The sequence below is a fragment of the Crocodylus siamensis genome, chromosome 2, assembly GCF_052110815.1.
Source record: "Crocodylus siamensis isolate JL-2025a chromosome 2, ASM5211081v1, whole genome shotgun sequence".
Classification (NCBI taxonomy): Eukaryota; Metazoa; Chordata; order Crocodylia; family Crocodylidae; genus Crocodylus; species Crocodylus siamensis.
Window position 1 is genome coordinate 14,624,029 of NC_143396.1, and position 26,574 is coordinate 14,650,602.

At 41.6% G+C, this 26,574-nt stretch overlaps 1 long non-coding RNA gene across 2 annotated transcripts; it reads right to left on the minus strand.

Annotated features, from left to right (window-relative positions):
* Positions 1–1,164: 1,164 nt before the first annotated feature.
* LOC149869989 (uncharacterized) lies at positions 1,165–24,987 on the minus strand. 2 transcript variants are annotated; one of them, XR_016440661.1, is made up of 4 exons: positions 24,861–24,987; positions 24,566–24,753; positions 2,214–2,392; positions 1,165–1,596 (listed from the first exon to the last, which is right to left on the minus strand). It is a non-coding gene; the product is annotated as an uncharacterized LOC149869989 (long non-coding RNA). The 2 variants fall into 2 exon arrangements; XR_016440662.1 differs by lacking the exons at positions 24,566–24,753; positions 24,861–24,987 and adding an exon at positions 5,022–5,142.
* Between the last annotated feature and the right edge of the window lie 1,587 nt (positions 24,988–26,574).

Sequence of the window (26,574 nt, forward strand, 5' to 3'; positions counted from 1 at the left end):
TAGAGCTGATGCTTACTGATGCCCTTAAGATTGACCCTCATTAGTAATATAGACATGGCCTCAACTTAGGGTGACCATACGTCCTGGTTTGCCTGGGACATTTCCGGATTCCATAGGCTGTTCCTGGCTGGTTGGTCAAAAGTCCTGGGCCAGAAACCAGCGGGTAGAAGAAGAAGCGTGGTGTGCTAAGCAGACAAGTGGGCAGGAAGTGCTGCTGTTGTGTGGGAGAAAGAAATGTAGGGACTTCAGATATGGCATCTTAGTTAGGGTGACTATATATCCTCCTGTCTTGCTTCTGTACAGTGGCAGCTGTGCCTGCTTGTCCACCTGCCTGGCGCACCATGCCACTCTATCTCCTCGCTGGAGTCTGGCCCACGACTTTTGACCAACTGGCTGGGACTGGCCTACAGAACCTGGGACCATCCCAGCCAGACTCGGATGTATGGTCACCCTGCCTCAGATGCCATTGTCCACAAATTGGTTCCACAAAACCCTGTTCACTTGTCACCTAATCCTGGAATTGCCTAAATTCTATATCCACTTAAGCACTGGGGGAAGAAATTTTATAGTTTTTGGTAATTCTTGCAGTTTGAGAAAGACAGATACATGCAGCCATTGTGTCTTGCAATCTGGCTCCCCTCCAGGGACTGTGCAATCTTTATTACAGCCCCCCTCGTATAGCCTGGCTAGTGGGTGTGGAGGACCAGGACTCGGTGATCATTTAATAATTATCCTCAAAGAGACCTCATGTATTAGCTTTATTTATGCTGCTACATCTGTTAAACTGAAATGTGAAGGCGATTTCCAAGTTTTTGTGCAGGTGTAGTATTCACGAAGTTGCTGGAATGGATGACTCAGAAAATCATGGAACCAGGTTCTGCCATTAAGCAGTCAACTGCACTGAGGACAGTGGTGTTAACCACATTTATAGCAAACAGAGAATTTCTGTCTTCAGAAAAAGTGCAATGGGACAGCTGCAACATAACCCTCCTTACATTGTTGCATCTCCATGGCCCAACCTTGACCAGAACAGACTATTTCTAAGGGCAGTAGGGTCCTCACTCTTCAATAACTCAGCCGAGACTGCCAAAAAGTGTCAACTACGTGATGTGAACACCAGTTAAATGAGAACTGAATTGAAGCAACTCAGCTTTATTTCCCATATGCTGCTAAATAGCCATTAAATAATAAAAGCTTTCACTTACTATCAGGCAAGGTTGAACTTGACACAGAAACTGAGAGGGAAGCAATTCTGTATCGTGATACCAATCCCCTGACTCATATTGTTTAAAAACAGAAAATCAATTACTGGCTTGGTCAAGATGTTACAGCAAGTCCACAGGACAACTGGATGAATGTCGATCTCTCTTCTCTGCCAGAACCACTTCTTTTTCTTTAAAAAGTACACAACCATTGTGTGCAAGAATCTGTCATTCTGGATATTCTCTCATGGGTCCCATTGTGCAGGTTGGAGAGTCTCAGATGCAGTATCTCAGTCACTGGGAGTTGCAGATGTTCAGAAACAATCAAGATCGCACCTAAGGTCATAGAATAGTCTTGAAGGAGCTAATGAATCCCAGTACTTACAGAAATGCCCTATCGGATTGAATACAGACAAAAATCAAAACCAGTCTTTAGAAACTGCTGTAAAACAACCAGATTTAATAGAGAAAAAATCCTTTCTATAGGAAGATTTAAGAATTCTATAGAAAGTATGCCCTTCTTCATTAATTCCCACTGCATGATTTAGACAGCCTCCAGAATTTAACAGTCATATCCAAGGTGGGGAATTCTATAGGTTAGTTAATAACATTCTATAATGAAGATATTGCTTGCAATTTATTTCTATAAAACTAACACATCCTTCCTTTCTTTGGCTAAACAACATTTATGATGTTAGTTACTAGAGGAAAAGAAAATTTGTGAAAGAAAATTAGGGGAGGTGCTTTAAAAAGAAGATTCATTTAGATTAGTCTATTTGGCAACTGGTACAAGTGAAAAGCAGACGGTGTAGGGGGAAAAGCTACACCCTGCTAAAATATCAGTTTAAAAGAAATCATAGAGAAAATCAACGACATAAATTCATTATGATGACTGAAAACATACAAGATGTTTCTTAATGTGACAGGGGTCTCAGGCCACACACACTATCACCATGTAGTGATATCATTTTCAGTTCTATCTTCATTTAGCCTAGTTTAAGGATTTATTACCATTTTGGAATGGGTCAATCATCTCACATCAGCATGAAATGGCTGTCTTCTGCGGTACACAAAAAGACCTTTTGTTCATTTTTTTTGTTGTTCCTTGATCAGAGTGGGTGCATTTAGGTGGATGTGATAAGAATACTCCTCGATGCCTTAAGTATTTGATAAGGCTTTACTTTCTGTGGCTGGAAAATGGAGAGAAGGGGTATTGGTTAGTTTTCTTTGCTTTCAGGCTGCATCTGAGGAAAAAAATCTCCAAAATAGTTGTCAACCATGACAGTAGAAATGGTGCGTAGGTGTGCATACATATACACATATAGATGTGCAGTAGGAGGTCTTGGCCCCATAAAGAGGCAGGTGCTTTTAAGCAGTTTCCAGATGGCACTAAACAGTACATTTTATCTATCATGCATAGAGAAAATGAATCTGTCATTCAGGTAATTCATATAGGGCTCCCTTTCACAGTCCTGGGATCATATAATGGTAAGAAACCCACCAAGCAAAGTATCTGATTTCTATCAATTACAGTGGAATTTTATTTCAGTTCTGTTGAAACAGTGGCACATTTCAACAGTGAGGGAATGAAAAAGCTGGCAATCTGTTCTGATTAAAGTGCAAAGTAATTTGCTGTGCCTTGTCATTTAGATAAGGACAGAGGACCAAATCCAGTCCTGGTGTAAGTGGATACCGCTTCTATTGACTTGAATAAATGCATGTGATTTAGGAAGAGTAGAGCCTAAGTGGATATGTGTAGGTGAATGCTTCTGAGTAGATAAGGACTTTGGAGATAGCATCAGAGTGAAGGAGTGTGGAAACCACTCAGGGTGAGTGATGCTGCTTTGTTCATTGTGGGGGGAAAAACAAATAGGCTTTGTGTGTACAAAGGAAGAAAAAAAAGACCGGAAACAAAGCAACAACCGCATATTCAAAATAATTCTACCACTCACATCTAGCCATTTATTGCCCAAACAAAAAGATATGAGGATACACCACCGAGTTAATAATCAGGCAAACATTTCCCCAAGTTACACAACTAAAAAAAAAAGTATTTCTGAATTATTACAGAATCTTGAGATTTCTGTTCTTTGCCTCAACCAAGTATTCAAGACCTCATGGCTCAGAAGAGTAGCTAGTCATGCAATGAGGTTCATAAGGTAGTGCACTGAGTTGTTAGTGATAGTCTGAATCATAATACTACTTAGTACTGGAATGCATGGTGTGAGGGTCCAAGAAGCTTACAAATAAACCTGTAAGACAGACACAGGAGTTGGAGGAAGAAAATGGCAGCGACAAGGAGGGAGAAGCGGGAAGAAACTGATGGAAAGTTGCTTGAAGGAAAAGAGGAAGGAGGGCAAAGCTAGAAGCGTCAGGAGAGGAAAATCCAGTGCTCCCACCTTGTTCATTAGGGAATGATTCAGTGGGGAAGGAATTTTAAAAAAGGGCTGGGTGACAAACTGCAGAGGCAGCACAGAAGAGGTGATCCTAGTTTCAACAGAGCCAGGCTGAGGGGTGAGTTAAGGGAAGGTCCACTGAGACAGAAGAAATAGAGAGAGAGGTAGAAAAGAGGGAGAGACAGGGATGGGTGTGAATTTACCCCAGAAAACACAGGTTAAACATGGGTAATGCAAAAAAACACAGTGACATGAGTGGGGACCCAAGAGAGAAGGAATAGGAAGGAGACAGAAGGTATTCAGAAGCAACGGTAATGGGAAAAATATAAAAATTTAGATTAGAACAAGAAAAGTGGAGATGGCACTGAAGGAGGGAGAATTGAAAGGACAGGGAGATGAAGCTTGCAGGAGGGAGGAAGAAGGAGAGGAAACGATGACAGAGAAGTTTTGTGACTAGCATCAGAGAAAGTCCTGGCAGTACATTTGTAAATAATATTAGAACAACAGAAAATAACAAAATAGTCCATGAATGCTGAGCAGACCATCAAAATGGGAAACTGAACTGTAAAACAATTATATGATGGGTTAAAACAGGCCATCAGTCAACTAAACTGCTAGAAAAATGTATTAATCATGAAAACACAAAAGCTCATTAAAGGTTGTTCCTGAGTAAGAATTGTAGGAAAATAGTCTGGTTTTGTTTTAACGAAGTAGTCCCAGGGAGCCTTTCATAACATGTTACAATATTATAAAATAGAAATGTTGTAAGAATATCTAAAATAGAAATTTACACAAAATATAGTGCCTTTTATTTGCATGTGGTCGAAATGATTATGTGCAATATTTGGCCATCTCCACAATAAGTGCCATATTGTAGTTAAAGCAACATGATTCCTTTGTTTGGCCAGGAAAAGACTATCTTAAGATAATCAAAAATTCATGTAAGATATTCTAAAATTAGTCCCCTACACACACCTTTTTGCCAAACAAAACAGGAGAAAATATTTGCCTTTGACAAGAATATTGATCTATAAAATGTTTCTTTCCCCCCTGGTTACACATTTGATTTTCATCCAACCACCCCGGCCTAACTCACTCTTTCCTATGCTTTCAAGGGAATTAAAGCCGCCTTTAGGATGTTGTATCTCAGAACTTAACTGTTGGTAGATTTGTCCTGATTTTCATTTGCACTATAGCTCTTTGCACCTCTCTAGAAATAGAAAGGGTTTTTAAGGTCCCTTTAAGCATTGCCAAAACAATGTCTGGATGCCTTTGGGCAAATGAAATATGAAGATGTAGGGCTTTATATTCAACTTCTTTCAAAATAGGCAAAACTCCTTCATTTTTGCATAACCCCTCACTTATGCAGATACGGAAGTCAAACTTTAAAAAGTGTTTTCCCTTGTTATAGGTTTCTACCCACCTAAAGAGAATCCTGATGCTTCAAATGAGGAATATTGCTGGAATCAGTGGTGTCTCCAAAGGAAAAATTCATATGCGTGGGATGCAGGGAGCCTGATTCACCGATACTCTCCAGCTGCTAATGGTGATGGAAAGAACCTATAAATCTGGTTTAAAAACTTAAGGTTTGGGATTACTGTAGCAGCATAAAGAACCTGGAATGTACCAGTGAGTCTGGCACCCACTGTAGCAATGTTATGAAAGCTAATTTAAACCAGCTGCTGCCTCTGTACATTACTGTCAGCCACCCTGTATCCCTTTACACACTGTTAGGCCTTTATCTTTCCTGAGATGGGATTCCACAATTCTCCCACTCTTTGGCCCAAGCTTGGCCTCCAGCATCCTGTATCATGCTTATTCTTGCCTGACAGCTCTAAGCTCAGTCACGTATGGTTCTGCCCTTCAAGGGCGCATCCAGATGAGCACATACATGCCTCTTGCAGCATCTCAAAGCCCTTTGAGATGCTGCAAGAGGTACATGCAGGAACAAAAAAATGTTCCCCACAGCACAGGGCAAAATTAGACCCCTGGATATCCAGGGGTCAAAAAATACCCCAGGGGAAAAAAGCAAAGCAGGGCATGGTCCACAAAAAAATGGGGGCTGGGGCTGGGTGGGGCAGCCATCAGGGGACTACAGGAGGCAGCGGGGGATAGTGGGGCAGCAATCCATGGGGCTGGGGAAGCAAGTGGAGGTAGGGCATGTGTGCCCTGATGGGGGGGAGTAGCCCCTGTGCAGGCCATGTGGCCATTGTTGTGGGGGCTGTAGCTCATTGGGGGGGCTGTGGCCCTGTGGGAGGGCAGTCCATGAGCTGTGCAGGGGGGAGACTGTGCACTGAGGGTGGCAGGGGACCCGCCCCTCCTGAGCAGACCCCCCACACTGTCCCCCCATGATCCACTCACACCTAGCCACACACCCCCATGGTTCCCCACATCCCTCCACAGCCCCTCACATCCCCCCACCCCTCTTCCCACCCCTCTTCTGCAAACCCCACATTCCCCCAGCACACACCCTGTGTGCCCAGCTGCCAGACAGGATGAGACCTGCTGGCAGGAGCTGCGGCTGCAGGGAAAGCTGTCCCCACATCCTGGTTACTGAAGGGGTCAAGGGGAGCTCTAACTGCTCTATGGTGAGAAAACCAAAGGCAAACAGCAAAACATATAGGTATTTAGAATTCATTTTATTATGATGACAGAAACACTGGTAGGCTTCCAAATTGCTTTAACACTAGATATATCAATAACATTTTTCCCAACTGATAGCTGTCTTTCTGTCTCTCACTCTCTGATTGCGGTCTTTTGTTTTAATTGTGGGGGAACATGGATTTTGGGGTATTTTACAGACTTTGGGATTTTTTTATCAGGGATTTTTCAGTTTTAAAATAGGGAACACCAGAATTCCTGCTAGGGAGGCAAGTGACAGCACCCAGGCAAAGGAGCCTGCTCAGAGCTAGCACCTTGGACCCAGCTGGAGATGGCTGACCTCTTGGTCAGTTGGGGCCAGGAGGACATGCTTTGACAGTTCAAAGCAGGCCACTGCACCTGGAACATCTTCTGTGCAATAGCTGCCCAGATGGCCAGGCAGGGGCACACATGGGAGTAGTGCTGCATAAAGGTCAACTCTGTGGACACAGCCCACTGGCAGCTGGCCCAGAGGGGCAGATGCCTCTACTGGCTGTGCAGTCCCCATTTGGGTCTGGCAGGTGCACAGCAGGTCACAGCCAGGCAGCAACCCCCACTGCCAGACTGCTGCAGTGGGTAGAGGGTGCAGGGAACTCTCAGGGCTGCTTCAGCAGTCCAGCTGGCACAAGGGGAAACGTACCCAGGTATCAATTGGCTGGGCCCCAGAAATTCCTGAGAGCAAGTAGCCCTGAGCTACTTGCCAGGGCAGCCTTTTGTAGTGATGGGGCTAGGATAGGGCAGCTTTTTATACTGCTGGAGACGGCACAGGTGTTGGCCCTGGGCTCTAGCTCCCTCTGTCTGCAGATCCAGAAGGAGCCAGGCAGGGTTATTTTGCGCCAAGTGGTACAACTTGCACTGCACCAAAGTGCATGTCTGGGCACATGCGCTGAGGCAAAAAAGCCCCAGCTCAAATTTGCACTGCTTCTATTTGAGCTGCTGCAAGCACATGTGCCTGCATGTGTGGACGTGCCCCAAGAGTCTAGGACCAGATTTACAAAGGATTGTTCTTTCAGCAGTAAAAAAAAAAAAAAAATTAAAAAAAAAAACAAAACTATTTTTAAACAACAAACTTTCTACTACCAAGAGTCCTACCATCCCATTATGACAAACTACATAAGGTTAGCTCCAACAGACATGCCATATGTAGGAGTCTTGTTTCCATCAACACTCTTCTACTTAAGAGAAAAAGTCTTCTAAATTCTGCTACAGTTATTCTCTACGCATGTGTAGCACATCTTGCTCATACCTCATCAAAATAGGATTTGACAGAAGCAATATCATTATTATGGCTAGGGACAGACATTACACATAAACCAGTTTATGTGATCAGAAACTAGTTTAAACCTGTAACAGAACAGATGTTCAGTGCACGTAAACCAGTTTGAAAATGGCTGAAAGCAGTTTGAGATAAACCTGGCTGGATATAGTATCAGACTTAACTGATTGCATCAAACAGGTTTATGCAATGTCTGTCCCAGCCCCCTTCCTGGTTTAAGTTAAATCATAGGAGTCCTCCCAGTATCCCAGCATGCTTTCTGCTCCAGAGAGCTGGGCTGTTCCCTCCCCTCTGCTCCCTGGCTGCCACTCTGGCAGAGACTGCACGTACAGCAGGGTCTGCCTGGCATCCTGCTGCTCCCCGTCTCTCCCTCACCACTACCTCCCCTCTGCCTTACACAGACACCTCTCAGAATTAGCTAGCAGACCATATGCTGGCTATGGTCCATGCTGTGGGAGATGGCACAAAGGCAGACAGGCAGTGTCAGCTTAGGGCTTTTTGGAGCTAATCAGCAGGTAGCTGGTAATGTCCCTCAGTTCCTTCCTTGGAAAAGCTGTTTAAGAAGAGCTTCAATTAATGGAGAGAGGCTGTTGTTTCTTAATGAGCTACTAAACACTCTGTTATCAACTCCCTGCTGGTCTGCTCAGGAGCAGAGTGAGGGGACTATGCTCAATCAGAGCATCCTGCCATGGCCTAGCCACGCCCCCCTCCCCTCAGCTTAGCACTCTGGAAGGGAAAGGAGGGCTGCTGTCATGCCTCCTGGGCTTCTAGCCTGAGCCACTGCAGGCATGTGCCAGCATTTCTTCAGTCCAGAGGGGATGTCTGCATAGTTACAAACTGCTTCAGCCTCAGCAGGTTAAACTAGCCTGCAAAGATTGAATCAATTCAGGCTCAGGCTTTTTGAATGTCTGTCCCTAGCCCAGAACTAAGAATTGTAGTACTGCCTTTTAACTACTCTGAATCATTTGCCAAGAGTGAAGTTCCTTGAGACATTCTTCTCCATGCATATAGTTCAGAATGACCTCTACTGAGTTATACTGATATAATTCTACATTAAGTATCCCAGTAACTGGGCCAATGTACAGTATCAAAACATCAGAGGAGAGTTTCAAATATATCACAGTAACATTTTAATATTGTTCTTATAGTGACATGTCTAGACATGAATCAGTTTGTTTAAACAGGAAAGTTTCTTACATTTTGATTTATTTGAATTTTTAAGCTGACCCAAATGGGCTTATCTTGAGCTCTTGATAGTGATTTAAAATGCAGTCAACTGAGATATGTAATAGCAATAAAGGCAACCATACAGCAGCATTGACCAAACATGACATCACCGGTTCTCATCTGGGGTGCCACAGAATTCCATGTGCCTGCCAGGGGTGCCACAACACCAGTGCTGCTACTGTAGGGAGAAACTTGTGCTCCAGTTTTCTGGAGCATGTCAGAGCTGAACCAGGAAGAGCTACAGCAGAAGCTGGGGGCCTCCATGAACAATGCAATGAAGGCTGGCTCACCTTTTAGCTGCAGCTACTCTTCAGTTTGGCTGCGATGTGCCTCCTGAAGATTCAGGGATGTGGCACAGTTTTACCTCGCAACAGAAGCACTGATAGTGCTGTGGCACCCCCCTGGCCCTCTCCTCTTCCACCTTCCCTCCTCCTGGGCCTCATGTTCTTTTGCCAACCCCATGACCCTTCAGCCCCCTTCAGTGCCCCATGTGCAGCTTAGCACCTCATCCCTGCTGGATGGGCTGACATACCCACATTCTGTCCATTAGGAGTTGAGGTTGGGTGGCCCTGAGGAACTAAGGGAGGAACTTACCCCAATGGTTACCAGTCCCCACCAGAGAGCCAAGCCATATGTGGGGAGTCCTCTTCTGCACTGGGAGCAAGTGTACATTAGGCCAGGCAGATCAGAAGTGGTGTATAGAAGGTTGCTGCCTCAGGGCCTTTTCAGCCCAGTTTTTGCTCCTTCCCTCAGCATCTGTCATGTAGCCTCAATAGTGTGCAGTCTTTAAACCTGCTGGCCTTTGCTGCCTGCCCCAGTCACACAATCTGTCATCAGTCAAAGTAAGCAGACCAAAACTTTACTGCATTGGAGCCTGGGATGGATCTGTTGTGCCTTCCTTCCCCAGGTCTCTTGCCTCTAATGCTTCTCCTTCACCACCTCCTGCTGGGGTTTTTGCTTCCTTCCCACAGCTGCCGTTCTTCAGTCTAACTAGCTGCCTTCCCATAAGGGGATAAGCCACTCGAAGTGTGAATATTATATTATAATTTAATGTAACATAATATAATATCAGTTCATAACATAGTTAATAAGAACAGAAGTATAATATTGTATAATATTGTATAATAGTTTTTTTTTCAATGACGTGCTGCTAACTTCTGAACAGTTTTAGAGGGATGCCTTGAGTCTAAGAAGGTTGAGAACCACTGCCAAAAGAAATAAGGAAGAACAGCCTTATACATTGGCTCTCAAGCCTTTTATATTGCCCCTCACACATCTTCTCCCTGAATCTTTTCTCCTTCATCTCTAAAATATCAGCTTTAAAAGAACGATTAACTTTGCATGAACTATCAGACCAAGAGAAGGAACGAGCTCCAGCAGCATGGGGCTCTGACACAGAAGATCCTGGTAGTAGCACTTTTCCCATTTCTCTTTTATTTTCTATTTCTTAACACATCAGATCTACCAGTTATACATAGGTATAAATGCATTTAAATAACTCTAACTAATTATTGGTTACAGTTACAACACCACAAATAATTGGCCATACAAATGTCACTATGTTAATTAGCTTTCAAAAATCTGTAAGAATTGGATAGTGGCCAATTATTAAAGTAACACTTTCTGCTCTCTTTAGTATTCAAGGAAAGTCATTGGTCTCAAATGCTTTTCCCAGTAAAATTATGTCAGATTTCTAGGTAGGTGTCTTTATTTTTCTTTCTCTGAAGGCACAGATTTTCTAAGGCTATTACTTCCCAGGCTTTTTTAAATGAATAAGTTGATTGCAGGAGTTACATCTCTTACCTCACCTTAAAATGTTGTTTCTTAATGCAACTAACAAATGGGTAATCAGTTAACCCATTTATACAGTACAGAATTTTCAGGAAAATTCAACAAATACATTCAATAAACTGGTCATTTTTGTGAAGTTCCTGACCTCTGTCTTAATTTATATATGAAGAAATCCACTGTTTTGTAATACTCTCTTTAGCTTTTGTCCATACAATACCTTGACTAGGTTTAATTTTATGAAATATTATCTTTCACTGGCAGAGGATTTTAACAGTTTTCTTTCATGAATGTGTGGCACACACGCTAAAGCCGCAGATTCTTTCCTGATCCACATCCTTCATTTTTGCATCTACATCCATGCATCCATGTCCCCTGGTTTCATTAATATTCATCTTTCCTCTATAAAACAGCTTATCCCAGTTAACAAGAAGACTATTCAATGCTGCAACAGCTTTCATTTCCAAATAGTTTTGGAATATGGCCTCAAGTTCAATTAATTGCAAGGGTTTAGTCTTGAAGCAAGAGACACAGGGAGCTGACGCAAGTGACATTTTGTTGTGCAGTCGGTCACTGAAAGCGCTCTATAGCTGTGCGCTTACAGAAGAGCATGACTACAGTGTTTTAAGGGCCCAATTCCATGACAATCTGAATTCTCATTATATCAGGGTTCAGATGAAGGCACTCCAAAGCAGAGCACCTTCATTAACTTGTGTCAGCACACACTGGGAGCAGGGATGGGCTCCAATCCACCTGCCCCACCTTTCAGTGCCATCTGGGCAACCCCCAGACCCAGCTCCCTCCGCTCCCTTCCCCTCTTCTCATTCTGAAGACAGTTCCAAGGCTGTGAGGGAGGAAGAGTGGAGTTAGGAGAGAGTGACTGCAGACTCGCAGCTGCTTTAAACAGCAACTCAATCCCCCAAACCCTGGGACCCAACAGTGAATGTCTGTTGGGTTCAAGGGATTGCTGTAACTCATGGCACTTCCTGTGAAGTGCCATGAGTTATGCTAGGGAGCTGTACTTCTGTCTGTGTCCACAGGCTCTTCTAAGATTCTTACTGGCAAGAAAAGTTTTCAGTTACCTGACAAAGCTGTCATAGCTTTTATTGGATTAGCCCTAATCTTATTGGATTAGTTTTTGTGACCCCTTTTTCCCTATGGGTTCTTTGTTTATATTCTTCTCCAAACACTGTATTTCTTTTAGTACTGCCCCCACCTTCCTTGCCCCTTCCTCTGCCTCCTCTTCTCCCACCTTTTGAATTCAATTCACTCAGTCCACTTTATACACTACTCTATGCTGTCCTTCCAAAGCATCTGGTGGAGTAAACTCAAGTTTATGAAAGCTTGTGCTCTCTCTGTATCTTAGTTAGTTTATAAGGTGCATATCTACTTTGCCTTCTTTTTATGTTGATATGAACATGATTTTGTTCAAGACAAAGAAGGAAGGAAAGAAGTGAGAGTTGCAAATTTGGGAGCAGTTCTGAATCTTGAAGTTTCCCTATCTCCTTACTGTTTTGTGGCAGCATTGTACATATTTTTGAACAGAGGCACATCTTGTTGGATGATCTGCCTTCAAACTGAAATTTCCCATAAATATGAAGTAAACCATTCCACACAAGTGAACAAAGCCCATGCACAATTACAGCAATGTGTTTCTTACATTTTTTGGCAAATTACAAGGATCTGGTTATCAAATTTATGATGTTCTGCTCCTGTAATAAATAATCTGTGAAGCTATTAAAACTGTGTTTCTTGTATGTCATTAACTATGGACAGACTGAACACATGTGCAAGAATAACTTCCTTCACAAGCCAGACACCGTATATCAAACTTCAGGGTTTTCAGTATTGCCTGTTCATAATATTCATAGAGCCCAGGGAAATTGAACGTTTGCTGTATGTTTGAGACCTATAAAAACTCGGTCCAGTTCTCAAAATCTGAAACAAGTTCTCCTCTAAACATATTCATCTGAGTTATAATACTTCTTAACATCAGACCTGAACTTGCATATTTGCTAACCATTTGTAATTGGCCCCTGAACCAACTCAATTTGCATAAAAACGCATACATTAGCATAACGTGTTTATAGGGACTTCCACCTTCTTCCTAAATGCCACATAATTCTATGACCCTCCAGCCTCATATATGCCCATTTCCTAGACCCACAAGAGTTAGTTATGAATCTCCACATTAAATTATAAAATTTCAGCCTTTAATCAGCTTTACATTCATTAGCCACTATATCAACTTGGTACCCCCATAAATTATCAAGAAAGCCAAACAGCAGAAAGTTATGGCACAAACAGATTAAACAACTTGCCCAAGGTTACACTGGAAATCAGTAGTAAAGCCAGGCATTGAAACCAGATTGCTTGAGTCCCAGCACAGTATATAAAACAATCCTTCTGCTCAGCAATAAATACTGATACTTTGCAAATATTCATGTATTTAACCCAAGAAAAATATTTCTCTGTCTGCCAGTGAGCACCATGACTCACAGCAAAAAAAAAACCAAAAAACCTCCCAAAACCAGCCAGCAAAATTGCACTCTGAGCAAACACTGGTCAACTTCTCTCTACCATGTTACTAGGGATTCTTCAAAGCTGCATTTCATCTTCATGAAAAGTATGCATTCTCACCTTGCCCCCATTAAGGTGTGCATTTTATTTTCTGTGAATATTTTTATCCAGCTCTATTTTTTTTACCAAGTAGGGGGAAGAAACTTCTGTGATTACACAAGCCATTTAAAAGCATAATGCTTACCAAATAATCCCTTGCTACATCAATCCAACTATTTTCTTTGGAGGGAAAGAAACATTTTTGCAAGTACAACAAATGACATATGAAATGATAAAACTGCCCATTGGGTAAATGAAAGATCTCCTTTTTCCTCAGAAACAAGTCTAATGTGATGCTCTGTACTATGCCAGATATATTTGGAAGATATCCCAAGTATCATTTTGAAACTCTCCCTATTCAAAAGTTTTGGCAACTTTTTCATTGATACAAAAGCTATAGCAAAATTTTAATGAGTTTTGCTCTGCCAGGAAGTGACAGAGGCAGTCCAGACCACCTTTTTACATTCTCCCAATTTAATCTAATAATGTAAAGCAAACTTACCATAATCAGTATTGTTTTACCAGTATCATTGTCTTGCATGAAATAAGCAGAGGGTCATATCCCATCACAGGGATAATTCCACTGAAATCAATAGGGTTAAATCAAACATAAATTTGACTCGAGGCCTTTTGGCCAGGAAAGAAAACAGGAATAACATAACTCCATATGCAATGGATACAGCTAGACATTGGCAAAGTTTATATTTTTCTTTTTCAAATATATGTTTCAAGCTGAGAATTAACTACAGGTGTTATAAAGATGGCTGGAATCTGAATGGAATCAAAATGTATGGGATAAAAGCAAGTGACTCAAGCATATAGCAGGTAAAGAAGAACAAACAAGAAACTAGCTTCCTTTCCAGAAAGCCCCATGTAATTTTACATCCTTTCTCCACATTTTCTCCAAAGTAAAACTTTCTATTGTACAAACACACCGCAGGCATGGGGACCAGGCATCTCATGTTCCCACCATTTTCTAACATGTTCCAGTCTTAATTTACAGAGACTACTACAACTTAATGGGTTCACTCAAACTTTTGATTGTTGAAAATGCTGGTACGGGTGCCAACTTCAGCTATGGCTTTTGTGCTGTGTCTGTCTGCATTAGGAACTGGATTGAGGCCACTAAGGCATTTCTCATAGGCCCCTGAGCAGCTGTTAAAGTTATACCTTTTGATCACTGACAAACAATGTTACATACTAATAGAAATAGCCTCTGAAACATCTTGTTACCCAGGATTTTTACAGTTCTTTGAATATTACTATCCAAGCAAGAAAAATTCATAGCCCTTCTATGCTTCACTAAATTATTTATTATCTCAAGAGTCAGGGAAGGTTTTAATTCCCATGGTATGGCTAGTAGAATTTTTGATAGTCAGCTTCCATGCCAGAATATTTAAGCTTGGTTGTAACATTTTTTTTAATGTATGAAACTACACACAAAAAGGATAGCTGCAGTTAGAGTAAAAACAATACGATAATTAATTAGTAATGATGCAGATCATCAGAGGAAAATATATACTATAATAAGAGTAGGCAACCCTGGCACAAGTACCAGAGTGTGGCACGCAAAGTCTTGAATATGTATCTAGAATTTAAGAATAGACTATTTCTAGGTAGCAGCAAAATTAATTCCCCTGGTTTCCTTTTTATTTTCCACCTTTAAGATGAAATCAACATTCACCAAATCCGTAAATAAAATAAAGACATTGGTTTCAGTTGTGAACTGCAGAAGTTTTTGTTTTGACGTGACACTGTTTCACTAAGACATTTCAGGCTGGATAGGGATGATCCTTCCTCAGGCAGGGGGCTGGACTAGATGACCTATGAAGGTCCTGGCCAGCCCTTCTTCTCTATGATTTCTACGATATCAGTATTGCTTTGCTGCTGTCCCTGGAACTAATGCTGAGAAACAAGCCCTTCGCACTTGCTCCCATTCTGTACACACACCAGTCTGTTAATTAAGCCTTAGAGGAGTGGGGGTCAACAGTTTGGCAGGCATGCCACAAACTAGCTCCACACCCACTCCTTCCTGATCTGCTGCTCTGTTTTATCTACTACAGTGCTGCCTGTCCCCTCCCCATTGTGCCATCTGCCACACACAAGAGCTGTCTGTGCCACTTCTGATACACATGCCATAGGCTGGCCACCCGTTGTTTAGAGGGATCCTGAGGGCATACCCAAGCACCACTCTCAGAGTCTCTGATCCAAGAGATGTGACACATTGAGTTAATGCAATCAAAATGAAGATTTTAAACATCTGATTATCTATCAGTTTGTATGCAATGGTCCAAAGACCACAAACAGGAATGTGCTGAGCACATTGGCACATTTAGTCTCTCACTATTAAGGACTATTATATCAATATACTCACATTGCCCCTGCATCACACGTATTATTCCTAGCATAACTAACTCTAGTTAGGTCACTGGAGTTCTCAGCCTTTAAGCCAGCATTATTTAGATCAGAGTGTGGCCTGTACCTGTGAGTTTACATAGGATCTGCTATTAAAATCTGCCCTTTTAATTACTAGAAAGATAGATATAGATCATTCTGGCTTGTGCAAGGAAATAGTCTGACTGGATATATAAATATACTGGTATTCCAGTCTGTCCATATTGCAAAGAATATCTGTTCTGCTTTCTGATCAGACAATTTTGACATCGTAAACATTTTTGACAAAGGCAGTCTTCCTTGTACCCCTTATTCTTAATTGCCAGTATGGAACTAAGCTGGGACATCAACAACTATAACCAGCATTTCCTGTTTCTTTAATGACCAACTTCAGAAAGACTTATTGGATTAATGTTGCATGACAATTTGAAGAATGGGACAAATGGCCGGGATTTGGGGTGGGAAAGTAACTTTATGTGAGCTTTGTGTAGAAGGGTGGGGAAATAAATGCATGATGAACTAGCATTTGGTCTGCTAGTACTTAGAAAGGGAACGTGTTACTCATACACTACAGTGAAAAACTTCAGTAACACAGAAATGATCCAGGTCCTTTTTACATATGGCGGGCTATACCCTCAGCTGGCATGAATCAGAGAAGCTCCAGAAGCTTCAGGTTAGCTATTCTGACTAATACCAGCTGAAGATCTGGCTTTTTATTTCGTATTTAGAGGTCAAAGTAGACATTAGAAATTGTCTCAAGGTGGATTCTACAGTGCGATTCTCTGATAAACAGATGACTAATGGTCTCTAATTTTCACCTTTTATCCAGTTTGCTTATGTTATCAGTTTGCCTGATAAGTGCTGGGAACTATTTCTCAATAAATAAGCCACTTTTTGTGTGGTTTGTTTTGTCCCAGACTACAAGGTCTCCCTCGCATTATGATAACAGAATGCCTTTTGCAACAAATGACATTTAATATCTAGAACAACACAGCCACGAATACAAGAAATATAGTACCTACCACACGGCTAAAGGGTGCTACTGAAATGAAATTGGTCCCATGTGCCAGCTTTGCAAAAAAGAACACTTTGTTTCTGCTTGGCCTTGGCAAGCTTTTAACCCTGGCTAATTTAACATTTAAGCTACACTAGCTGTCTCAGATCCGTACTGCTAAAGCCAGCTGAATATGCCAAAAACTACAAAGAGAGAAAGCTTTTGCCTAAATAAATAATACTGACTGTCACTTTGTATCAAGGCTTAATCCTGTTAATGAGCTACAGGTGGAGCAATTTCCCGAACTGAATACATTTTTTCAGGGAGCATTATTACTTTACATATTGTACATTGATCTTCATAAGACGTATGCTGAAACCTATGCTTCAGTCTTACCCAGCAATTCATATTTACCTTATGTTTTTATTCAAAAGAGATATATATCTAACCATGTATTTTTATTGCAGATGGGTCAAGAGGACACTATTCCAGTTTTTGTTAAGATTTCACATGTATAATAGATTTGGGTTCAAAATGAACTAGAGCTCAGGTTCAGATTCCTTGTTATCAAAATCTTGTCAACTATTCCCATGAGATTTTAGCATAAATCATAGCAATCGTGCAAGATCATCTGATCTTATCCATTCCTGCCACGCTGAATTCTAGAAATCTAACTGGCCATTCATTCTTACACAATTTCTTCTACATTTGATGAGGATCTGAGCAAACAGAGTCCTTTCAGTTTTGAGTTTGGCCTGGAGCAAAGGCATGTGGATTCAAACCCAAATTTCCATGCACAAATAGAAAATTCTTCAAGAACCTCTTCTGTGGAGATTCCCATCCATCCTGTTTTAAAACAGAATGTATTAAATTAAATTAGCAATTTGAAAACGAGCATTGGTAGGTAAGTAACAGCATTTCATCTAGTTAGATCATGTTCTTAGATATGACGTGTGGTGTGTGATGAAACCTGTGTGTGTTGTAATCTGCCCTTCCTCCAGGACTGTTTGATCTTTATTCTTGTCCCCCTCATATAGCCCTCTGGTCTTTTCTAGTAAGTCTGTAAGATCGGGGCTCTATATGACTATAAAAGGATGCCCCTTTCAGAAAAAAAAATAGTTACTTTAATAATATATTGTTTTTATTATTTTACAGCATAAATAAAGTTTTTAGTGGCTCAGAGATGGAGTGGTTATATTAGTTCTTTTTCTTTCAGTGCACAAATGGCAACATTTTCTTCCCTGTTATGTGGGTTCAACTCCCACTGAAATCATGTGCTCCATGACACTTTGTCTGTCTAAATTACCTTCGCTTGTTGTGGGGAAAGGTGACAGAGACAAAAATAGACAGAAAGATTAAGAGACATTTTCTGACCAACTCATAGAGAAGACTGGGGAATCTGAAGCACATGAAACACCCTTCCACTACCTTTATGAACACAAATTTTGAGTTTTCAACCACATTAATTATTTTTCAAATGAAAAGCAATGTTCATTTTCTCTCTGTTTTGCTATTTGGTTTATTGATGGAACATCAAAAAAAAAAGTCTGCAGACAGCTAATTGTTTCCAAAAATAAAAAACACCAAACAAACCAACCCTTAAAACTCCAGTCTTTCAATTGTAAACCATTGTCAGGGGAGGAAAAAATATAGCAACCCAAACCAAATCCCATTGAGCTGAGTGGAACTGGGCACCTAACTTCTTTGGTTGCTTTGAAAATCACAGCCGCAATTAATTTTTTTTAAAGCATCATAATTAATTTTGAAACCAAATATTGTAACAAAGTGATTTTTGTTTAAATTAAAAAATACTGGAGTTACATGACATAAATATTTATGACAGAACAGGACCCAAAGTACTGTATATAACTGGTACCTCACCGTAATCTAATTTTCTTGTTTTTGTACTAAATCATGTCAGTGTTATAGTAGATTGTACTACTTTTAGTACCCAATATTACTAAAAGAGTAGAATTAGGATTATTGGAAAGATTTCAGAGATAAGCTTCACTAGCTGCCAAATATTATTTGTTACCTTTTTTGTTATAAGAAACTGTTTGCCAAAACACTGTTCATTTATAAGACTTTCTGGCACTATGTATACATAAATATTTTTATAGATACCAAGCCTGATGTGTTCTTAGACGCTGCTAGCACTGACTCCATTGGTTCACTTATAAATGACCTCTACAGAAATTGTGTTTGTTTCTATATTATAAAGAGGATTTTTATTCCATAGGAAAAAGATATTTTTAGGTTCATATAAATTTACCCTCAGAACCTGTGCCCAGAGAAGTTACATTCAGTAAAATTTGCCCTTTTGCAAAAGGCCCGAATGACTGGAAGAAGGCTAACATGGTACTCATTTTTAAGAAAGGGAAAGAAGGATGACCCTACAAACTATAAACCAGTCAGACTGACCTCAGCCCTGGGAAAAATCATTGAAAAAATTGTCAAGGAGGCCATCAACCATAAGCTCATAACTGGTGGGGTATTGAGAAGCAACCAGCATGGCTTTGTCAAGGAGAGGTCATGCCTAACAAACCTGGTCATAAAAAGACATCAGATAACTAACCAGCTGGACTTGGGACATGAGGTTGACATCATCTACCTAGACTTTGATACTGTTTCCCATGAGATTCTCTCAATTAAGTTGGAGGGTACTGGCCTAGACCCATCTATAGTGAGGTGGGTTGGCAACTGGCTCAGAGGCCAGTCCCAGAGAGTTATAATCAATGGGATGGCCTCATCCTGGAGGGCCGTCTCCAGTGGTGTCCCCCAGGGATCAGTGCTTGGGTCCGTGCTCTTTAACATCTTTATCAATGGATGAGGGAGTGGAACGCACAATGATTAAGTCTGCAGATGACACCAAGCTGTGGGGAAATGCGGGCATATCTGAAGACAGGGTAAGGATCCAGGATGACCTTGACAGACTGATTGGGCTGAATGCAATCAGATGAGGTTCAACAGGGACAAGTGTTGGGTCCTTCACCTGGGTAGGAATAGCCTTTACCATAACTATATGGTAGGTGGTGGTCCACTGGCTGGCACAGCATCTGAAAGGGACCTGGGTGTGACAATCGACCAGAAGATGAATATGAGCCAATGGTGTGATGAAGCTGCCAGCAAGACAAATAGGACTCTGGCATGTATCAGCCAATGCGTTGCCCATAGATACAGAGAGGTGCTCCTCCCCCTTTATTCAGCATTGGTGAGGCCACAGCTGGAGTACTGTGTCCAGTTCTCGGCACCTCACTTCAAAAAGGATGTGGATATGCTCAAAAGGATACAGAGAAGGGCAGCCCATATGGTATGGGACCTGGAGGATAGGTCCTATGAGGAGAGACTTTGGGAACTGGGTTTGTTCAGTTTAAGTAAGAGAAGACTGAGAAGCAACTTAAGAGCTGCCTATCAGTATGTCAGGGGTAAACACCAAGATCTAGAGGAGCAACTCTTCAGAAAGGCACCCCTTTGGAGGATGAGGTCCAATGGGCACAAGCTAGTTGAGGACAAATTTTGGCTAGACATAAAGAAAAACTTCTTTTCTGTAAGGGTATCTAGAATCTGGAACAGGAACACACTCCCAGCAGAGGTGGTGCAGTCACCATCCCTGGAGGTGTTCAAGAGGAGGCTGGACAAGCACCTTGTTGAACTCATTTGAACCCAGTTACCTCCTGCCCATGGCAGGGGACTGGACTTGATGATCTTACAGGTCCCTCTGGTCCTTCTATGATTCTATTTTAATCTATATTTTGCTGGAGTGAGGGGGATTTAGTTGTGCTTTGGCCAGGTGCTGGTCCTCTTTATTTGAGGAAATTTCATCTAGGTCTTTATATATCAGCTGACACATATATCCATTGATCTAGCTATGGTTATTTGTATCATATGAGGATTTACCTATAAATATAAAATAGAATAACTTAAGTGATTGATTTTGCATTTTTACATAAGAAAAATAGAAATTAAATATAGAGTGCCACACAAAATTGGATAAAATATAAGATATATAATGGATTATCAGTGGGAAGATATACAAGTAGTGTAGTGATAGCTCATTTAAACTGATCTTTGACACAATATGACATTACACATGAAATGCTTAATAAATTGAATGCTGTTAAGTAACAATTCCAATAAACTGGAACACTGATCAGTGCTTTGTAGAAAAACTTTAAACCATGCTACTTAAACTTTTGAGTTTTGATTCATGACCTTAATTAAACTTTTTGGAAACGGGCTATATTTATGAATTTTGGAAACTAAATGAAACACAGCAGAGGGTAATCTAGTTTACTGCCTAACCAAAACTATTACTCTTTTGACTGTTCTGACACTTACAACTATGTCTAATAAAAACTGTTCCCTCCCCCACTTTTTTCCACTCCAACTTTCTGTTGCCATTTTAACAACCAATTTAAAATACTTACAATTACCTCAACAACACATTTCAAAGCCTCATTTTCTGATTCGTTTTCCTTCCATTTTTTTCAAGAGGATTTTTTACTGCATGAGTTACATTTCAACTGGCAGGCAAGCTTTCAACCTATTGACATGTGTGTGTGTATATTTGTAGTGTTTACTTTACAGCTTACAAGTTAATGTATAATGTTTGTACCTCTGTCATCAATTACTGAAATCAGATTGTTTTTAATAAGAAAAATATTTTAGAAAAGAAAACTGATACAAATAAAAGGTGACTACATTGTAAATTATTGAAATGTTTGCATGTATACTACATATGAAGTCATCTCTTGGTCTGGCATGTAGTCTTAGAATGGATGAATTTTTTTTACTGGCTAAATGTTACAAGTTAGTAAAAGGACTTAGAAAACTGATCGTGAGTCTTGGAAAAGGAAGGGATTTGGTCATCACAATGCAGGACTGCAAAGGTAAAGCATCAGGCATAGGAATGATGCTCCACCTCTCCCAGATCTCCATAAAGACAGCAAAAAGCCACGCAGTTTTGTAATTGGTGAGACAGCAAACTCTGTACAGCAGTAAAATTAGTGCATCTACTTAACATTCACAACCCAGATCTGTATTATTGTTACTAAACGTCTATCGTATGAATAGAGAGTTGTTTTGCCATTGGTATGTCCCTTGAATGCCCAACCTAATTTCAAGCTGACTCCAGTATACTTGTTGGAGCAAGTGAAAACATACCTGCAGTGGTCAGTTGTGTGGTGTGTAAGCAGACCAGATAACGCATACAGCTCCAGAGGTATGAATACTAGTTTTATTTGGAACTCAACTCATGCCAAAAGTTTCCCCAGTCGATGCAGCCACTAACTATAACTTAGTAGTTTGTCATTCACTCCTTTTTTAGCTGCTGGCTACAAAAATGAAAGTGCCTTAACCAAGTGAGCATAAGGGGGTGATAGGCTTAGGATGACCTTGGTATGTCCAATAGTAGAGAAGGATGGGAATGAAGGGGAAAAAAAAGAAATAGCACTATATGCATGTCTCCAGGAAAAAGGTTTCCTTATATTTCATTCACATACTTTCTACAGGAACAATAGCATAACTAGAGGTGGGAGGGTGAGGCACCAGTTCTGGGTACAGATGTAGAAGGGGCATAAGAATGGCAGCCACTACTGCTGCAAGCCCAGCCACTGCTCTGAGACCGCAAAACTTGCTTGTCATGCTGCTGCACAAAAGGCAGAAGAAAAGAGCAAACATCAAGAAAAGAGCAATGAAAAGGCTGAATACATTAATTTGTTTTTAGGTATATGTTCTGAATGCATTCATTATGTCTTCTTTCAAAGACCACTATGCCCAAGAACTATCACTGATATGTGACTTTCTGCACCAGTAACTTAACAGTGAAAAGACATCACAAGGATACAAAGTCCTATCATACAACAGTGCTAGCAGCCAATAACCCATGATGTTGGAACTGTAAGTGCACCAAAAGCAGAGAATGAGAAAGAAGGAAAAAAATTGGCAGAGTACTCCTCTTCCTCAGATACACAGATGAGAAGACAGTCTGAGTCTTAGAAAAATATGCACAATGAAGCACAGTATTAAAGATATTAGTACATGCCATGCTGGAAGTTTGCTGATTCACACTTAACTAATCTGTGCACCCCATAATTTACACACACAACATTAGTGGTCTCCTGCCACAGCTCAGAAAAGATTTAATAAGAGTGCTGTAGTGCCCTAGCCTAAGTAAAACATTTTGCTTTTACAAAATATGCTACATAATATTGATTGGTATGCTATAAAATATTGTAAAGAATGGAAATTAAACTAAAATTGTGAAATAGAGTACTAAGTCCAACATGTTTTTAAGAATATTGCCCTTGCCTTTAAGCCTTTATTAATTTGCAAAATTCACCATTAGCATGATCCAGCTTGGGAAGATGGAAACCCTCATTCTACAGCTTCACTTAACACAAGGATGTTTAGTGTTTTCCAGCAAACCTCTCAATTTTCTGTCCCACCTTTCAAAAGTGTAATTCCCTTGGACTGCAGTGGGTGCCACACTGCAAGGGTAGATGAAAAACAAAAAGTGATTTAGCTACATTTTCAGATCCAATATTTTACATTTTCAGTAAAATACTGTGCCCTGCTGTAAGCCTTCCCTGGGAGCATGTTTACACATGCTTCATGTAGTGAACAAATCTACTCCCAATGTGTGCAGTGAGGGGAAGCTCCAGGCTCCCCTAGGGTGCTTGCCCAGGGACTGGCAGGGAGCATGGGGCAAGTCCCCATGCACAGGGGACCAGAAACGTTTTGCTGGCTGCAGTGGCAGCTGTCTCCTTGCTCCATACACATTGGGAGGGGTCCTGATGTGCAGGCAGCTGGGAGACATTTGCTACTACATAGCTCTACTGGCCCCCTGTGCATGAGGACAAGCCCCATGCTTGCAAGGCTTCTCTGTGCAATCAGGGCTGGCTGGGAGCTATCCCACTTCTGGGGCAGCTCCCACCAGCTCAGGGCTGAGCAGGGATTTCCCCAGGTGGCTGGGGGCTGTCCCAAATGGGCCAGCCCCCAGCCAGCCCTCAGCTATCCAGGGAAGCTAAGAACTCCCCTGTCCCAGTGCTGCTCCCTGCCCTGTGCCTATAACTAAAAACACAAAACAACAACAATAAATAAAAAAGTTGCATTTATCCTGTGCTGGTCATATGTGGTCCTGGGGTCCGTCCTCCAGGCTGTGGTCCTGGTGCCCCAGTCATCCTGCCCTGGGTGCAGGTTGGTCACAGAGCCTTGGCTGGGTATGGGAAGCCCTCCCAGGGACTATACCATTTCTGTATCCTTGCCAGTAACTGCCTGTCCTTCACACCAGAGAGACCGCGTGCACAGCCACTCCTGGCTGTTCTTGACTCCCTCTCTTGCAGGGCCAGGCCCTTCTGCCCTGCCCAGGAGGCCAGGCTTCCAACTGCTCGCAGCTGGGGGCACTCCCCCTGCCAGGACTGTCTACCATAGTTGTGCCCACCATGCCAGGTTCTGGCCGGCTGGTGCAGCCATGGTGTAGTTATAGTCATGTCTGTTTCTGCGCAGGGGGTTGAATCCATCCCGGGATGGAGGCAGCACAGATGTCTTAGAAAAATATGCACAATTGGCCCCATTACACTGTCCTACAGCATGAAACAGCAGAAGTACTGACCATTGTAAATTGCACTCAAGTAATCACTGAAACCAACCCTCACTCTCTTTGTCTCTTTCTCACTCTAATTAAAACACCACAGCATCATGTGCAGTAAGCCTCTGCATGTTGAACAATGGCTGTGGGACACTAACTAAATTTCATTTGATGAGCTTTAATTAAAGCATCCCAGCAGCCATGTTTAAACCCACAGGGTCCTACACATGTGACACTGCAACGATGCTAGAGTGTTCTAATTAGAACGTGGAGCAGACTCAATTAATCTAATTGGATGCCAGAGCATTCTAATTAGAATGCATTGGAGCATGTGCATAGGCACCCATAATTCTCTGGGGATAAGAGCACTGCAAATAGTTAGACAAAGCCTGTCTCCTAACCCAATCTCATCTGCCCATGTCATCTCTTTTAGGAACTCACCTGTAGCCAGTAAATTTGAGGGAAGCCATAATTAGTCCCTGGTCTTATAAGGTGGAGATGAACAATGGGTAGAGCTTTATTAGGAAGTGACTTCTCTTTCAGTCTCTTCAGGAGCCATCTGGGAGTAGAGGCACATCATACTGCTTATCAGGCATGGCTGTTTTCATCTCTTCTGACTTCTTTCTAGTCTTGGTGGGTTGGGAAAGAAACAAAAATAGAGCTCTGTCAAAGGAACCACAGAAAAAGGGAACTTGTGAGCTGTACCTCTTCAGGACTGAGGCAGATTGAATTCTACCTGAGAAAGGAAGACTGTGGATTGAAGAGCAGAAGTCTAAGAAACAGGCTCTGCATCTTGGGAGATAGGGAGGACAGGGGCCAAGTCAGCAGCAGAGACTGAGCTCACAGCTTCAGCAGCTGCTGTTCTTGTCTTTCTCTAGGTGGATGCCTGGGGCCAATGTGCTGGTCACATGCTGCTCATTAGGCTACTGTTGAAGTGTCAAAAAGTACTGTGCCCTGATTAGTTGCCACTGTCCTGTCAATCACAAGAAAAGAGTTCTGATTGGCAGAATCTGAGGTACAGAGATAAGCAGTAGCAATTTGACCATTTAATGGGCTTGACTGTACGAAATGTTACTTGGCAAGTGAAACTCCTATGTCTTAACAGACTAAACATTTGCCTGCTGCAGACTTCCCTTGTGTTACAAAGTGATAAACAGGAGGAAAGATACCTTATATGGTATAAGAGTGTCATCCTGTGAGACAGATAAGGGAGAGAACTACAAAGCAAGTTGGCGCAGATACTGCAAACATGAGAATATACTTAGCATATGTATATATGGTATATATTAGTTCATGTTATGATCTTCTGGTTTGTTATAAAATCCGTACTGTTGTTTTTATTGATGGCTGTGTTTATATGCATATAAACACAGGCATCCTGGAACTCCTCACAAAATGAAAATTTAAGCTGTTTTGGTAACTCCTGTCAAATATGGAAGAAATCTCCATAACACTCCTTACAGAGATTTCTGTTCACTTTGCTCTACTGGAGCAAACATGCATCTCCTAAGATTCCTGGGAAGCCTGAGTCCGGACTGGCTCTGTGACATCTCTGACCCTGCTCCAGTGTAGTCATATAGCTAAGCCTTGTGCAGCTTGCAGCTATTCCTGGAAAGTGGAACATCTTTTAAAGGAAGATTTTCAGGGGTAGAAAAATTAGATAGGCTCTGTATTCTCTTTCTGTAAGTCATCCTGTGTTGGTATTATAGGGAACAACCAACAGAGCTTACAGAAATGACCCCAAGCCTCCCCCCCACACCACATGCACACATCTGCAGACTACACAAATTACATTGGTAAAGGTTCTATACTTGAATGCAGTTAACAGAATCAAGCTTTTGTAGTGGATAAAAATTAGATTTAGGAACATGGGACTGGAAGGGTCCTCTTGGACGTTCAGTCCAATCTCCTGTTTTGTCAGGCAGCCATCAACAAAAGGAACTCCACCCAAATCACCACTTCAAACTGTCACATACCGCTACAGGGCACAAAACTAGAAACACCAAGAATATCCTGTTACATGCCATAAACAAAAGCAGGAGAGATGACAACACAATTAATACAATTGCAATGCCGGGAAAGTGATTGTTAATAATTTGCTAGTAAAGTAAGTAAATATATTTTGCATCCATATAAAGCAGATCTGTTGGTTCAGAAAACAAGGTTAGAAGTCTGTACAAATCGATTTAGGTACACACGCACTCTGATATGCTTGCACCTTCCTGTCACCAAATATTTGTGCCACTTTTTGTTTGCAGCTAAGAGTATGTGAAGAGGTATGAGACTGTTGTATTTCTTGGTTCCTCCTGTTACAGGAAAGTCCATGGGATCTGTTCCCTGATCCCAACAATCACACCTTCTGCCATGCCACATAAGCATGGCAGGATGTGCAGTTTTGAGATGGGGGATCAGATCCCAGACACACCACTGCTACTTAGCGCAGACTGAGT